The following is a 17,007-nucleotide window of genomic DNA, read 5'->3' on the forward strand; positions in this document are numbered from 1 at the left end:
TGCCTTCAAGGTTTTTCGCTTGTTCCAGTTTTCGGAGTCTGTTCAAACCTTTTTTCGGGTGAGTACTTTCCTGGAATCCACCCTTTCTCCTTGATGTCTAGCTTTGGTAGCTCAGACGGTTCTTCAAGTGGGTCAGATGTAGGTTCTGCGAACCGAGTTCCATCCTCCGGTGGCCTTAGCGAACCTCAAGTAGAACTTGAGGACGAGTCTGAACCCGTAGGTCGAGCCGCTTTCGGTAGTATGGCATCTACCTCTCATCGAGGTCGGATGCTAGACAGGTTTGGTCCTTCGACCATGACACCCGAGGGGCTCCAATCCCTTATTACCTCTTACAATTTGCCTGGGGAGTACGCCTATTTCATTCCTTTAGGTAGCTTTCCTTGGGAACACGGTCCTGACAAGATCGTGATATTTCGGGAGTAGCTCGTTGCGGGGCTGCGACTGCCAGCTTCACCCGAACTCCATTCGAAACTTGGTGGGGACAATCTCCCTTTTATGCGAGCAGGGCTTTCCTTTAGACTTGGAGATATTCTCCTCTATTTTAATGCTCAAGAAACAAGCGGGTCCTCTTCCCAGGAGTAGGCGGGCGTATTACTTGTCTCCTCGCCCGGGTTTTAAGATCTTACACGAACTTCCCAACAAGGTCCCGGCGTGAAAGCTGGACTACTTCGGGGTGCGAAGTGCACAAGGGTTGCATTTTCAAACCGGGTGGGGGATGACTGCCCCTGACTCCAGTGTCATTCTTGATAAAGAGACGGTGAAGGGCCTTCAGCAATGGGCATGGCTAGGGCTAAAATTCCATCAGTACCTAACGGAGGCAAAGCTCATTGCGGCCGGATTGAGTTCGGGTAGGTTCCTTGCTCAAGAGGTTTTGTTTTGCTTTGTTTTTTCATTTTTTCTTATGTCGAACTCTTTTTTGCAGGTGTGATGGACTCGGAGAGGACTCGCGGTGGGCACCTGTTCCAAGGTATGAAGAGGAGGAAGCGGGTCGCCAAGCGAACTCGTGCTGAGCTGCCCCAGGATGCGGAGCCTCAGGTACCAAACTATACGTTGGAGGATCCACCCAGGAAGCCCAAGGTGGCTCCTTCAATGCAAGAAGCGGCAGGGGCCCCTTATGCCGAGACTACTCATATGGGTGCCCCCGCTTACTCTAGTGCTACCGCTTACTCCGGGTCCACTCGTACGCGAACTGGTCTCTCGGGCTCGGGAGCTCAAGGAGAATTTAGGAGCGTGTTGTCGCCGAACTATGCTCTTCAGAAGAGTAGGGAGGCCACCTTCCCCAAGGAGATCACAGCGTGGACTGATCTTCCCTTGAACCAGATTGCCTATCGTGCCACTACTCATGCTATGGTGGTGAGTCAAATTTCTTGTCGGGCTTCTTTGTTTTTATCCCTCTTGCTGTCGTTTCTCTTAATCACTTGTTTGTTTTGGTAGGTGAACTCTTCCATTCATGCCTTAGCGGCCCAAGTGGAGAGGAGCTCGAGGCAGGCGCGGGCTTCCGAAGAGGCTTTTTGTGCCGCTGAGGCGACTACCCGAGCTGCTGAGGCGGCTGCTCATGCTGCCGAGGAAGCTGCTCGCGCTGCTATGGCCAGGCAGGCGAGGTCTCAGAGGGATGCCATGGGGGTGGTTGTGAAGCATATGGCGGACCTGAGGCTGGACCTGCAACATCAGGTCGAATACCTTCAGGAGGACATAAGGGAGAAAACGCAGATCTTTTCCCAAGGCATCGAAGATGCTAAGAAGAAGGTCGTTGAAGGAAAAATCGCATTGTCGCGCTTTGATGACCTGATGGTGGAATCGTACAGGAGGAGATTTAATCTGAGCCGGTGGATGATCCGGAACACATACCCCAAGCTCGATATCAGTGCCATATCCACTTCACGCATAACTCAGGAGATGGCCAACGCTGTCGATGGTGAGCTTGATTCCGAGGGCAAGGCAGGACCTTCGGGTGTCGTTGAAGTGCCTTTTGATGAGGAAGAAGAAGCGGGCTTCAATTCGCTTCTCTGCAACTGTAGTTGGTCAAACACTAACTTGAAGAGGATGTCCGCCAAACTGCCTGAGTCCACAAGTATGCGCAAGATTTCGAAGTCGTTGATCCTTAGTTTTATGGCGGGCGCGTCATCGTGGGGATAGTGGATAGCTCGCGCGTCGTCTTCCGTGAAAAAGATCGGTTCTTCTGTCTTCGGTCTCTTAGGAGGGTTCTGTTCTTCTCGGGCTACCTCACAAACTGACATCCATGCTGCTGCCGAAGTGCACCCTGCTACCACCAAACCTCCTACTATTACATGGATGGTTCCCCGAACTGGCCTCTCTTCTAGAGGCGGAGGAGGTCACTGCAAGGCTTCGGTCGGTCTGCTGCTGGACTCGGGGGCATCCTTTCCGTGTTCCCCTTGCCGACCTGCCTTATTGTTATTATCATTATGTTGTTCAAAATTTCTCAAGTATCCGCGATGGTTGAGTCTCTCTATCTCATCCCGGAGATTATTACATTGTTCGGTACTATGATCGAGATCTCTATGAAAACTATAGTATAGATTTTTATTTCTCTCGTTCGGATTACTCTTTAAGCGAGGTGGCCACTTTACGTAGGGGCGTCCTTGATCGTCATCAAGATCTCAGTTTGCCTCTCGAGTCTACCTTCTTCTGTCGCCTGGGTTGGAGAGCTCACCTTCCCTTTTTCTTTTCTCGACCCCGCCTTCATTTCTTTGGTTGATTTCTTCCTCTATTCTCATGAACTTTTCCGCAAGCTTGAGGAAATTGGCCACAGTCGCTGGCTAGCTAGCCACCATGTGCCATTTGAACTCCTTGTGCGTTACCCCTCTTTTGGCCGCCGCGAGCTGTACCGCGGGTCTAATCGCGGTATCTGCAAGCATGCTTCATTAAAATGCTTGATGTAGCTCCGGATGGATTCTCCTTCCCTCTGGACTACCCCGAAGATACTTTCCTTGGATCTGGGGCACCGCTTGCTGGTAACAAAGTGTGCGGTGAAGATCTGCACGAACTGGGCCCAACTTCTTATTGACCCGGGGGCTAGGTTCCGGTACCAGGTGCGGGCCACCCCCTGAAGGTGGTGGTGAAGGCCACACACATGCATGATTCGCTGGCCCTAGTGAGGTGCATTTGGGACTGGAAAGCTTCGACGTGGTCGTTGGGGTCAAAGGACCCATCATACTTGTCTAAGGGTGGGAGCTTGAAGTCTCTGGGCATGGGGACTGCCAAGAGTTTTGATGCGAGGGGGGAAGGAACTGAGAGAATTGGAGCAGCTTTTACCTCGTTCGAGCTCGTCTCTTCCTTTCCTCTGAGTTCGGGCAGGACACGGGTGGCAGTTCAGCGACTTCGTTGTCTTCTTCGTTGAGCGGGCCTGGTACTGGCACTGCTGGCCTTCGTGTTGCCGAGCTCGATGGGCCCGGAATGTTGGTCTGCTGCTAGGGTGCTGAACCGGTTCTCCGTGAGCGGGAACTCAGGCTTGGAGCACCGGGGTACTGACTTTGTGGGCGAGGTTCCCGACCCACCTGCGATCTGCGAGGCGGGGGAAATTTTTCTTTCCTTTCGGCCTAGGGATAAGGCCTGACTATTAGGGGGGTTCTGGAGTTGGGAACCTTATCCGCGGTGAGGGCGTCTACCTTGAGGGGAGGCCTTTACCGGCTTTGAAATAGGGTGCCGAGGTGGAAGCAGTGACTGGTTCAGGGGTAGCTGTGGGAACTGCTGCTGATAATGGTGTTGGGAGAGGTGGTGTAGTACCTAGTGGTGCTGGAGTTGATGCTGATGGAGTTGTTGCATTTGGGCTTGCATTGCCCGCATGCATTGCATTAGGTCGTCCAGCTGGTTCTGGCGGGTCGCCGGTGGGACAGCAGTTGGTTCAGCGAAAGTTGCTTCGATAGGGAGTGGAAGAGGGACGTTCAAGGCAGGAAGGTTCAGGGGCACCACTGCTTGTGGCGTATTCAAGCTGGGGATCCCATCTACTAAAAGAGGGATGATGAACTGCCCGATGCACACCACGGGAACTTGGAGTTGTTCCCCGGTGGTGGTCGTTTCTGTGCCACGTCCGACATTGTTGGAGGAAGCCAAGGGTGTTGGAGTTTTTGGAAGAAGATGAGGTAAGAGAGTAAGAGAGTTTTAGAGGGAGGCTTTTAGAAGCGGTTCCCACAGACGACGCCAATTGATGGTGCACAATCTGACCGTCCTAGCTATCAATGACCTTGCCTCTGACCAGAGCAACGGGAAGCTTGAAACGGAGAAGATGAGGGAACTCCGGGGGAACCCGGTGAGATTGCTCTGAAGCTCAAGTTAGTATTCTCTCAAAGGCAAGATAAAACCAGATGGCGCAAAGTTTTTTATACCTTGCTGTTGGGGGTAGGGGGCCTTTTATAACCACTTCGCGCACTCACTCCGAGGCTTCTGTCAGGTCGGGTATGATTACCTCTGTTTCTGCCAGTTCGGGTGTCATCCCTTCTGCTAGGACAGAACCGCCACTGCTTCTTGTCGGAGCCGTCTCTATAACTGGAGATGATGGTGGCAGGTGGCCGTTTGGAGTGCGGCTGTCAAGCATCAGATCCCAAGTCAGTCAGGTGCGCCGCCCCTCAGTGTTAGGCATGGTACGGTTGTCAGTTTGGCGTCCTGGAGGCGAAGTGCGGGAGTGGAAAGCGAGGTGAAGTCTTGAGTTCAGATGTGTGTCCCGAACTGCCATAGGGCAGGCCGGTTCGGAGAGGAGTGTGTCGAACTGCCATAGGGCAGCCAGTTCGGGTTACTGTCCTTTGAGTGACTCGGGGCCTAAGGGAGAGTTCAGGCTCCTAGTAGGGAGTTCGGACCGCAGGTTCCTCCCTTTGGTGCTCTCACCTTAGGCGCGTTGTTGTGCCGAGTTGTTTCCTTTGCCACGCGTTGCATAATTATGAGGTCGGGCCAAATCTTCCTTCATCAACACCTGAACTAGCAGGAGCGCAGAGATAATCATACATGACCTGACAGAAGCTTAGGAGTGAGTGCGCGAGGTGGTCATAAAAGGCTCCTTGCCCCCCAAGAACAAGGTATGTGAACTTTGCGCCATCTGGTTTTATCTTGCCTTCAAGAGAATACTAACTTGAGCTTCGGAGCAATCTTACTGGGTTCCTCCCCGGAGATTCCTCATCTTCTCCATTTCAGGCTCCCTGTTGCTCCAGTCAGAGGCAAGGTTGTTAACAGCTAAGACCAGTCGGATTGCGCACCATCAATTAGCGTCGTCTGTGGGAAACGTTTCTAAAAGCTTCCCTCTAAAACTCTCATAACATCCTCTTCTTCCAAAAACCCCAACACTCATGGCTTCTTCCAGCAATGCCGGACGTGGCACAAAGACGAACACCACCGGGGAACAACTCCAAGTCACCGTGGTGTGCGTCCGACAGTTCACCATCCCCCTTCCGGTGGATGGGATCCCCAGCTTGAATATTCCACAAACAGTGGCGCCTGTAAACCTTCCTGCCATGAACGTCCCTCTTCCACTCCCTATCGAAACAACTTTTGCTGAACCAACTGTTGTCCCCATGGTGACTCGCGAGAACCAGTTTGATGACCTGATGCAATGCATGCGGGCAATGCAAGCCCAAATGCAACAATTCCAGCAGCATCAACTCCAACAGCACCAAGTCTTACACCACCTCTCTCAACATCACTATCAGCAGCAGTTCCCCCGACTACTCCTAAACCAGTCACTGCTTCCACCTCGGCACCCTGCTCCGAAGTTGGTTAAGGCCTCCCCTTAGGGTGGACGCCCTTACCAAGGAGAAGCCTCCCAACTCCAGAATCCCCCTAACAGTCAGGCCTCATCCCAGGCCGAAGGGAAAGGAAAATCCCCCCAGCCTAGCAACTCGCAGGCGGGTCGGGAACCTCGCCCGCAAAGTCAGCACCTTGGCACTCCAAGCCTGAGTTCCCGCTCACAAAGAATCGATTCAATGCCCTAGCAGCAGACTACCAACATTCTGGCCCATCGAGCTCGGCAACATAGAAGCCAGCAGCGCCAATACTAGGCCCACTCAACAACAAAGGCACCGGCGAAGTCGCCGAACTGCCACCCGTGTCCTGCCCGAGCTCATAGGTAAGGAAGAGACGAGCTTGGAGGAGGTAAAAGCTGCCTCAATTCTCTCAGTTCCTTCCCCCCTCGCATCAGAACTCCTGGCAGTCCCCATGCCCAGAGACTTCAAGCTCCCACCTTTGGACAAGTATGATGGGTCCTTTGAACCCAACGACCACGTTGATGCTTTCCAGTCCCAAATGCACCTCGCTAGGGCCAGTGAATCATGCATCTGCGTGGCCTTCACCACCACCTTTAGGGGGTGGCCCGCACCTAGTACAGGAACCTAGACCCCGGGTCAAAAAAAAGCTAGACCCAGTTTGTGCGGGTCTTCACCGCACACTTCGTTACTAGCAAACGTTGCCGGAGGCCCTTCACCGTCTTTTTATCAAGCGTAACACCGGAGTCAGGGCGGCCATTCTCCACCAGGTCTGAAACGACCACCCCAATACACTTCGCACCCCGATGTAGTCCCACTTCCACGCTGGGACCTTATTGGGAAGTTCATGTAAAAGCTTAAAACCCGAGCGAGGAGACAGGTAACACGCCCACCTATGCCCGGGATGGGGACCCGCTTGCTTCTTAAGCATCAAAATGGAAGAGAAGATCTCCAAGTCTAAAGGAAAGCCCTGTTTGCAAAATAGGGAGATTGTCCCGACCAAGTTACGAATGGAGTTCGGGTGAAGCTGGCCGACAGTAATGCCGAACTGGTTCATGACCTCGACAAGGAGAGGGTGGAAAGGTAGGCGCAACCCCGCAGCGAGCTGCTCCCGGAATATCACGATCTCATCAGGATTGTGCTCCCAAGGGAAACTGCCCGAAGGTATGAAGTAGGCGTACTCCCCAGGCAAGTTAAACTGGGTAATAAGGGATTGAAACCCCTCGGGCGTCATGGTCGAGGTCCCAAACTTGTCTAGCATCCGACCTCGACGAGAGGTGGACGCCAAACTGCCCAAGGCGACTCGGCCTACGGGCTCGAACTCTTCCTCAAGTTCTACCACAGGTTCGCTAAGACCGTCGGGGGATGCAACTCCGTTTTTAGAACCTGCATTAGACCCCCTTGAAGAACTGTCTGAGCTATCCGAGCTAGACATCGGGAGGAGAAGGATTCCAGGAAAGTACTCACCCGAAAAAAGGCTTGAACGGACTGCGAAAGCTTGAAACACGAGCTAAAATCTTGAGTGCGAACTAAAATCCTAGACATGAGCTCTAGAAGCAAAGCGTAGAAGTGACAAAGCAACTGGGGTCCCCCACTATTTATACCCACAGTAACCAAGAATCAACGACTCAGATCAAAGCCAATCCGACGACCCGCAGTCGCACTGACCGCACATCTCCTGAGACCGAGACGTGACTGGCCACACGACTCTCGAAACTGAAAGTACACGTCTCCTTACATTAAAGGCGACAGCGACACGTTTTCAAATTTGAAAAGACGCCTGTTGTCCCGTCCCCCCCCCAGCGCGCTTTTTGAAATAAAACGCGTGTTGTCACGTCTCTTAGCGGCGCACTTTTTGAAATTTTGAAATAAGGCACGCGCTGTCACATATGTCAGCATTTGTAGGCAGGTCGGCGCATTTCCCATCTTTTGGGCGCTCGAGAAACCCAAAGAACCCTCACAACCCACCTCGCGCTATCAGTCAACCGAAATTTGAAGTACGGGACAAATCCAACTGCCACCTCGCGAACTCCCCACGCTAGGGCAAGACCCTTAGCACGAGGAGTGGGGGGCAATTGATGAAAGAAGATTTGGCCCGACCTCGTAATCACTCAACACGTGGCAAAGGCAATAGCTCGGCACAATAGTGTGCCCAAGGCGCGATCACCGAAGGGAGGAACCAGCAGTCCGAACTCCTTACCAGTAGCCCGAACTCTCCCTTAGGCCCCGAGCCTCACACAAGGCAACGATCCAAACTGGCCCGCCCCATGACAGTTCGGGACATTCCCCTATCCGAACTCAAGACTTCACCTCGCTCACTACTCCAGCACTTCGCCTCCAGGACGCCAAACTGAACAACTATACCTCGCTTGACACCGAGGAAGTCCGTACCCAAGGGCGGCGCACCTGACTGACTTGGGATCTGACGCTTGACAGCCGCACTCCAAGGGCCACCTGCCACTGCCACCTGCTACTACCATCTCCAGTTGTAGAGACGGCTCCGACAAAGAGAGCAGTGGCGGTTCTGTGCCAGCAGAGGTGATGACAACCGAATTGGCAGGAGCGCAGAGATAATCATACCCGACCTGACAGAAGTTTAGGAGTGAGTGTGCGAGCTGGTTATAAAAGGCCCCCTGCCCCCCAAGAACAAGGCAATGTGAACTTTGCGCCATCTGGTTTTATCTTGCCTTCAAGAGAATACTAACTTGAGCTTCGGAGCAATCTCACCGGGTTCCTCCCTGGAGATTCCTCATCTTCTCCGTTTCAGGCTCCCTGTTGCTCTAGTCGGAGGCAAGGTCGTTGACAGCTAAGACCGATCAGATTGCGCACCATCAATTCTTGATTTACATCACATCTAAATACAATCTTAAAATAAGAGAGAGAAAAAAATATTTAAAATAAAAAAATATAAATAAACGTTTAAAAATGAAAAAATACAAATAAACACACACAGAACAAACACACATACTTAACTTCCAAAATTGAATATATTTATTGCACTTATCCCTTTTATGTAATATTTAACCACTATGAAAATACTTATTATTCATTACAAGAAAGCGAAACAATGGTATTGGGGAAAAAAACTTACGTGCGGTAGATTTGGAGAATTAAGATTATTGTTTCCGTCAAACATAGCAAAATTGGGAATCAAGATGGTCTGTCCTCTAAGCTGACCAACCGTATGATTAATAATTAACCACTCACTGGATCCGTTATCCATATGGCTTTCCAATATTTTATCTGTGGAAAGTGTGTTTTATTTTGTGACATGCATGCATCGAAACTCGGAAATATATGGTGGATTATATTATACAACTTGGATTATATTACGAAAGGACAGGTCCCGACTCCCGAGTAGTTGCTAAATATGTTGATATTAATCCAAACTCAGTAGCTAAAGCCCGTCCTTTAATTACTGGGCCCTACAGCAACGTGTGTGCACATTCTTCTGTCACTCGGTCTGTGGCTGGCCATCCCCAAAAATTATAAATAAGGAAAAAAGGGGGTGATTGGCTTATTGTTTATAATATTAATTAAGCTAATGGAGCTTGTCCCGGAAAAGAGGGGGCCGGGAGGGGTTAAAGTTTAAATAAAACTTTGATTTGCCCATTTGATATGCGGTGATGTGCAGGTGCAGAAGATTCAACCTCGCAAAAGGCGGGATCTGTTTTGAATGATTCTCGGCCTTATTTGGTTGGCCGTTGGCGTCGTAGAAACTACAGAGTCAGGTGGACTGCCTAGTGCCTCCTCAGCATCGGCTGTGGGCTGCCCTTGCCCCCTCTCCGTCTCCCAACATTACCTACCTACTACCTTGGACTGCCTACCTTCTGTTTGTTTGTGTGTGTGAGTGATACAAAGAATAACAACTAAACAAGAGTTTCAGTCAAACATACATGCGTCAAAAGGTATTTTATAGCAGCACCAGAGCGAAGAGGACGCTTCTCAGTTCTGAATACTGAAAAGCTTTACCCGGTCTCACGCTTCTCTTCATTAAAAAAAAGCTGAAATACCAAGTTAATTCATCTTTATAGTAGAATCTATATCTATAATATATCTATATAATTAACCAAGAAAAAAAATTGAAAAAGAAATCAATATCAGACAATAGAATTTAATTGGTGTTCAAAAATATAAGAGGTATGTGCTTTAGGAACTAAAAGCTAAATTACAGTGATTGGCCGTATGGTAGAAAAAGAGGTATAAATGGAAACAAAAAATAAGAAAAGAAAAGAAACCGTAATGATCTTAAGTTGAACTTCTTTATAGAGAAGGAAATCACACGCTATTGTCTACCTCTTTTTATTTAGGGTAAAATACAAAATCCCCTGAAGTTTCTAACAATTATAAAAATCTCTCTCATAGTTTCATTTTAGCAAAAACCCCTCTTATTTTTGAAAAATTCAATAAATACCTCCGTTCCATTAATGATGAAGACGAAAAACGTTAAAGAGATTATCATTTTTTAAAATACTTGTTTTACCTGTGCATATGTTTTTACTAAAATAGTCTTATCTCAGCAACTGCTCGAACACTGTTTATCTTCTTCAGCGAAAAACTGTAGGTTCTTCTCATGGAAAAGTAGCAGAAAAGGTCATCCCTTCCTCTTTAAAACCCTTACAGACCCTTGTCGACAAACCAAAGTTTCCTGCCTCCCTGGTTTCTCTTATCTCTTCTCTCTCTGTTTCTTTTCATAGATGGAGATGATGAAGAGCTTCGGGGGACCTGCAGTCTCTGCTCTCTATCAATTTATTGGCCCTGTAGTCAATTTGGAAAGCCCTAAACGACATGCCAGGCTCGAATTTCTTCTCCTCCTATGACTTCACCTCTGACTCGTGCAACTTCGCCGGTGTGTACTGTGAAGCCAACAAGGTCATTGCTTTGAACCTAGGTGATCCTAGTGCTTGTTCTCCTGGCCTAACCGGTCGTCTCGATCCTACAATTGGTAAACTTTCAGCGTTAGCCGAGCTCTCCATTGTTCCGGTAGAATTATTGGTACTTGCCCTCAAACACTATAACAGTTGAAAACCTCTGATTTCTTGCCATTAGCCGTAACTTCATATCCGAGGAGATTCCGGCAAATCTTGCGGAGCTTCGGAGCCTTCAAATGCTCAATCTCAGCTACAATCAACTGAGAGGCCAGATTCCCCAAACAATCGAAACTCTCCCGTCGTTATCCAATGTTATTCTCTACCACAACCATCTGTCTAGTTCAGTCCCTCCATTCTTATCACAAGCCCTAACCTGCCTTGACCTCAAGCACAACGACCTCTCCGACATTCTCTCATCTCCGTCTCTGCCTCGGTAGCTCTAGTACCTAGCAATGTCGTACATCCATCTCACAGGACCGGTCGACCGGTTACTGTCACGGCTCAACCGGTTGAACTACCTGGACCTGAAAGCCTGGGCAATCTCTTCTCATTTCCCATCACAAACCTTCAGCTACAGAGGAACCTGTTCAACGGCCCTGCTCGATCGTGAAACCGGGTCATAATACGGACAGCTTGCCGGAGCCCCGGCTACCCCCAAAAGAAGCAGCAAAGGACTGAGAAAGGAGAGAGGGTTGTTTTAGTAAAAACTGGAAAGAACTGAGGAAGAAAATGAACAGTATTCGAGCAGTTGCTGAGATTGGGATATTTTAGTAAAAACATATGCACATTAATTTGTAAAAGGATAAAATAAGTATTTCAAAAAAATGATTATCTCTTCAACGTTTTCCGCCTTAATTTTGAACGGAAAGGAGGTATTTGTTGAATTTCTAAAGAATAAAGAAGACGTTTTTACTGAAATAAAACTGTAAGAGAGGTTTTTATAATTGTCAAAAACTTCACGTTTTTAACAAAGCAAGCTTTGACCAATCAGAATTCAGAACTCCCGTGAATTTTGATGAATGCTGGTTGATTGGTTACCGGTTTACCACTATTTTTAGTATGATATCTCCTTTTATTGGCTGTTTAGCTTTCGCAGATCCTAATTAACTTTCAGTCCAATCTAGCTTTGGAACAAATCTAGCCAGGGATTCTCTTTCTAATGAAGTTAGTAAGTTACTTGCCACCTCTCTCTCTCTCTCTCTCTCTCCTCTTCCTATATATTCCTATTCATCTGTCTGGTCTCTCATCTCTGTAGACTGTAGTGTTCATCAACATGTGATTCAATTCAATCATCCATACCATAACACGAACCCTAAGGCCTAAGCGCGGTAAAATTTAAAGGAAAAAAAAAAGAAAAAAGAAAAAGGGGTACCACCGACGAGGCGACGACCACAATTCTGACCTCGCTGTTTCCCATCTGGCCTGGCCCTGCTGCTGCTGCCTCTCTTCCTTTTGCTTTTTCTGATCCCATCTGGCTTCTTTGTTGACCCATCTCGATTTTTCTTCTCTCTCTCTCTCAAACCACACGTGTATATGCACAAACGCGCACTCTCATATATATACATACCAATACCGCGGCCTTGATCAAAAACATTACCCCGGCCCCCAAATACTAGACTCCATCCCTCTGCTTTTTCTTCTTCAACCCCAACCCCCAAAGGAGAAAGACACTTCCTTTGTTGGTCTTGGTTTGGGCTTCTACGGTTCTACTTTCTTCTTTTCTCCTCCTCCTCCTCCAGGCTTCTGGCCTTCGAGGCTTATGAGATCATGGGCATTAAGTTGTTCAACTTCCATATGATCCCGTGGTGCTTTCATTTGATGGGGAATTACGTCTCCTGCGTGCAGCTCCCGTCTGAAACACCGGTCGAGACCATCAAACTCATCAAATCAGACGGCCTTGTCAAGATCTACCACCGACCCATCAACGTTTCCGAGCTCATGCTTGAGTTCCCAAAACATCTCGTCTGCCACTCCGATTCCTTCTACATAGGTCAGAAGATTCCGGCTCTCTCCGAGAACGACGAACTCAAGCTTGGCCACAAGTACTTTCTCCTTCCAAAGCATTTCTTTCAGTCCGTCCTATCCTTCGTCACCATTGCTTCTTTCGCTTCCTTCCCGTCTCAATCCTCTTCATCGAGTAATATCTCTAAGCACGAGTTTGTCAAGAAGGCTGCAAATTGTCAACCTTTCGATTTTCAAAAAACTCCATCCGGATCCCTTCAGATTCGAGTATCGGATGAGTTCATTTCGAAATTGATGATAGAGGGGAAGATAAAAGGCGATCAAGGAGAGGATGACAATCACAGCAAATCCAAAAATAGAGTCTGCACAACGCCTCAGTTGCAGAAGGATTATACGCAGCTTGTTGGGTCTCGATCTCGGCAATGGAAACCAAAGCTTGAGCCGATACGAGAGTCCGAAAGGAGGAAGCTTTCGTCCTTCAGCATGAAGAGAAGGAAGACAGCCCATCAGTCGAAAGGGACCCATCAGATTCAGAGACCAGAACACCTTCACGTTACTTCCACAAAACCTCCTTCAAAACCAAAAACAAGGTTTAAAATCAAGGGAAAGAAAAGCTTGTGAAAATTGTGGAGCATTCTTAATTTGAATCTTTACATTTTTGTAAAAAATTGTTCTAATTTATTTGATACAGATACATATAATTCAGATTCTCTTGAATACTGATCATCAATAGATTCATTTCACATATACAAGCTCTATGACTCTCTCTCTCTCTCTCTCCGTAAAACTACAAGTCGTTCGAACACATTTAGATTTCATCTCGATTTTGAATTAGAACGATTCGTAGGAAGAATTAATGATGATGTGATCCAGCAAGAAAGTTATGATCAATTGGTTTGGCGGTGTGGTGTCTGATCAAGAACTACGAATTGAAATGGGGGGTTGTTTTTGGGATTTGGCTGTTAAAAGTAAAAACTTAGAGTTGAGCCGAGTCGCAGAGAGAGAGAGATGCTTTTGGTTGTGCCTTGTGCCACTACATTGCGGCTGCGGCTTCGGGCTCGGCTGACGGTCTCACACACACACACACAGGCACAGTGTTGACCCTAGTCAAAGCTGGTGGGCTCTGTTTGGTTGTTGTCAGGACTCAGTCTTCGACACAAACCGGTAGGAGCTGGCATTCCGGTCTCATGTCCCGAAAAGAAAAAGGACAAATTAGTGATCAAAACGACGTCAACCTTTCAAATCGCAAAAGACTGTTCAGAAGAAACCTAACATACGCCGGGTATGACGGGAACTATCCTACACTCTCTATTCCCCCATTCCCCTTTGTCCCCACCATCCATTTTCCTTGATCTTGAATCTCATTGGCCATTGCATTGTCACGGAGATTGGAAAATTATTGGGGGTGAGATTGTAACAATGATCACCCTTACATACTATTTGTTTTAGTTTAGACGTCCCGACACGGTGGAGAAGGTGAACCCAATCCAATACCCCCACAGTGCGCTAAATTAAAAGCATTGTGCCTTTACACTGTTGGAAAAGATTCCAAAAGAGTGGTGATTAAGTCCAGTGAACGTAGTAGCCTTTCTCACTGGGTAGTGGGCTCAATATTCCGTGTCACAACTCACAAGTTCACGATCTGGTATTGTAATTTGCAGCCATGCAATGGAAATCAGCGGAGAATGGCAAATGTTTTGATACACGAGTGGAGGCATAGAGATTGGCAATCTCCACTCTACCTTTTGGTTATCCGTTTCAATGGAGCCTGTTAATTTTGAGGGTGTGGAAGGGTTCTGGAATTTTTTTATAATCTATAATATGTAGGCTAAAGGTAGGATACAGTTATGGCTCAAACCCAACCATGTAAAAGATAATTGATAACTTATATGTTTTCCTCTATACTTCAATCAAATAGTTAGAAATTTTGATGTTGCTTCATATGTTATTTTGTGTGTTTATCATTTATATTTAATAGAAATTAATGTATAGAAAATTGGAAGTAGGTTTTGGTCCTTCTGAACCCAATCCGCCCTAGAGTAGAATTTAGATTCTGAGAATCCAATTTGGTATGGGTTTGGGGAGGTGGAGTCTCAAAGAATCATTCAATTTAAAGGCTTAAACTATTAGATAAGGTCCTTGAATAGGTTGATATTCTCTAACATCCCCCTCACATAAGGGCTTATTGAATTTGAAATGTGAATAAACATAGACTCACCCATACCTTCTGCTGAAACTTAATTAATTATAATGGAGGTAATGAAAACCAAACACTAGACCACTTGATCAAAGTAGCTTTAATACCATCTCAAAGAACCATTTAACCTAAAGGTCCTGGGTGTGAATCGAATAGTGGGGAAACGCTACCAGATTTGGAAGTAAAAGATATACAACAAAATGGATGTAATTTTGGAGCTGCTGAAGCACTTGATCGATCAGTGTACACAGGGTTGTCTTTAATTAACTTCTCTTCAAGGCTGGTGGATGCAACCGTGAAAGATTTCTATCTTCCATCTTGAGCCTTGACGCAATGGCACTGGATCTTCTTTCCCTGAAAACACAATGGACAGAAGGCAACATTCAACCTTTATTTTCTCTTCGGGCATCAATTTCAATTTAACAAAGACGTTTTCAGGAAGTGATGCGGGAAGGAAGATCATAAACTGTACTAAGCATATCCATACTTGAGTGATGGTTTATATAGTTTTACTTTTACACAGGACTAGTTTGTCTGTTGTTTGCTTAGACGGATCGTGGATAATTTTAATATCTAATTGCGGTATCCACAATTAATTAATAACACAGAGCTGTTCTTCGCTCGTTGGAAAAATAAACCACATAGACATAGAGTAATCTTTTTTCCTACCAAACTGAACAAAGAGACCTTCTCGACCGGCCATTTATTGGAGTTTAGCCTACTTTTACAGCAATCGTACGAGTTTCCTTTTTACCTTTTTAACTAATATATAAAAGATGCCTTTCAAGATCAACACTTGGGGTTCCTACATGTCTGCTATGAGATGGATTTGTATCCAACACACCCACAAACAGGAATCTTCCAGTCAACTACTCAAGTCTTATGAAGCTCAAAAGGAGTAAAAGTTATGGCCAAAGACAATTTACCACGTCTGCTAAGTAATACTATTTATGTATAATACCCCCCCCCCCGTCCAACCCTTCCAACAGTACAAGGTGGGTTATATGGCTGATAGACAATCGTATTAAGACTGTGGCCAATCCAGTGGGTTCCCTACCTGATGAATGGTCTTGAATTGGACTGGCCACTATATCCCTCCATATGGTAGAAGGTGGGTTATATGGCTGATAGACAATCGTATTAAGACTGTGGCCAATCCAGTGGGTTCCCTAGTCTTGAATTGAACTGGCCACTACATCCCTCCATATGGTAGAAAGAGGTGAATTCATGTAGGGAACCCCCCTACTTGATTCAAACTATAGAAAAAAAGCTCGCTTGTTGGATTTAGAGATGGCAATTTCATCCGTTTCGATGGGCCCTGCCTTACCCTGTACGGACTGGGATGGGTTTTTTTGACTATTAATCGGGTTTCGGAGCAGATTGGGAAAACCCGAAACTCTAAGGTCGGGATGGTATTTATCCATCCTGCCCTGATTATATATATATATATATATATATATATATATATTATTGTATTATAATATTATATATACTATATTATATAGTATAAAATAGTTTTAGATAGGTTTCAAAAAATAAATTAATAAATATACAAGTAAGAATAAACGGGGCGAGGTGAGGCAAAGTCAGGAATCCCCATTCTCTGTGGGGAATGATGATCGAGTTAGGGCTTTTAGCCCCACCGAGGTTTGAGGCGGAAACAGGGAGGGAAATTTGGATTCAGGATTGGGTACAGGGAAGGCAAAACCCAGCCCCACCCCGCCCCGTTGCCATTCTTAGTTGAATCTAGGTTGTTTTCGTGCACAACCTGTTATAGTTTTGTTGTGAGGAAGCATGATGTAGGCCATAGGCGGGCCAATTTGCCACATTGTAAGGAAGCATTCAAATTTGCCACCTATTCAAACCTCCTCTCCAAATGAGTCTTTAACCTATCCTTTTGTTAGTGTTTTCACTGCTTTACACAAATAATACCCATGGTTGCAAATTTCAATATCCTAGCATTAAACGTTTGGGAAGGGTGCCCCCTCTCGCCTTTTCTCTTTATTATATGCAACTAGCAGTCGTTGCGTCATAAACTTTTTTTTTTTTTTTGAGAGAAGTTGCATCACAAATTTGACTTGTAGACTTTTAAGGGGTGGTCCTAAACTTAACCACCTCTTGTTTGTCAATGATATCCCATATTTGGGCGCTTGCTCGTCTATGCGTTAGGTGAATTCTATTCTTGGAAGTCATTCAAATGATGCATGGTCTGGCCAATTTAGACTTTAGAAGTCATCTGTTTATTTTAATAAAAATGTCCATAGAAGACCAA

The 17,007-nt window shown here is 46.7% G+C and overlaps 1 pseudogene; it reads left to right on the forward strand.

The window, feature by feature from the left end:
- The first annotated feature begins 715 nt into the window (after nucleotides 1-715).
- LOC148853306 (uncharacterized) lies at nucleotides 716-11,311 on the forward strand (annotated as a pseudogene).
- The last annotated feature ends 5,696 nt before the right edge of the window (nucleotides 11,312-17,007 follow it).

The sequence above is a fragment of the Nelumbo lutea genome, chromosome 4 (genome assembly GCF_056320005.1).
Source record: "Nelumbo lutea isolate HS-2025 chromosome 4, American lotus-T2T, whole genome shotgun sequence".
Lineage (NCBI taxonomy): Eukaryota > Viridiplantae > Streptophyta > Magnoliopsida > Proteales > Nelumbonaceae > Nelumbo > Nelumbo lutea.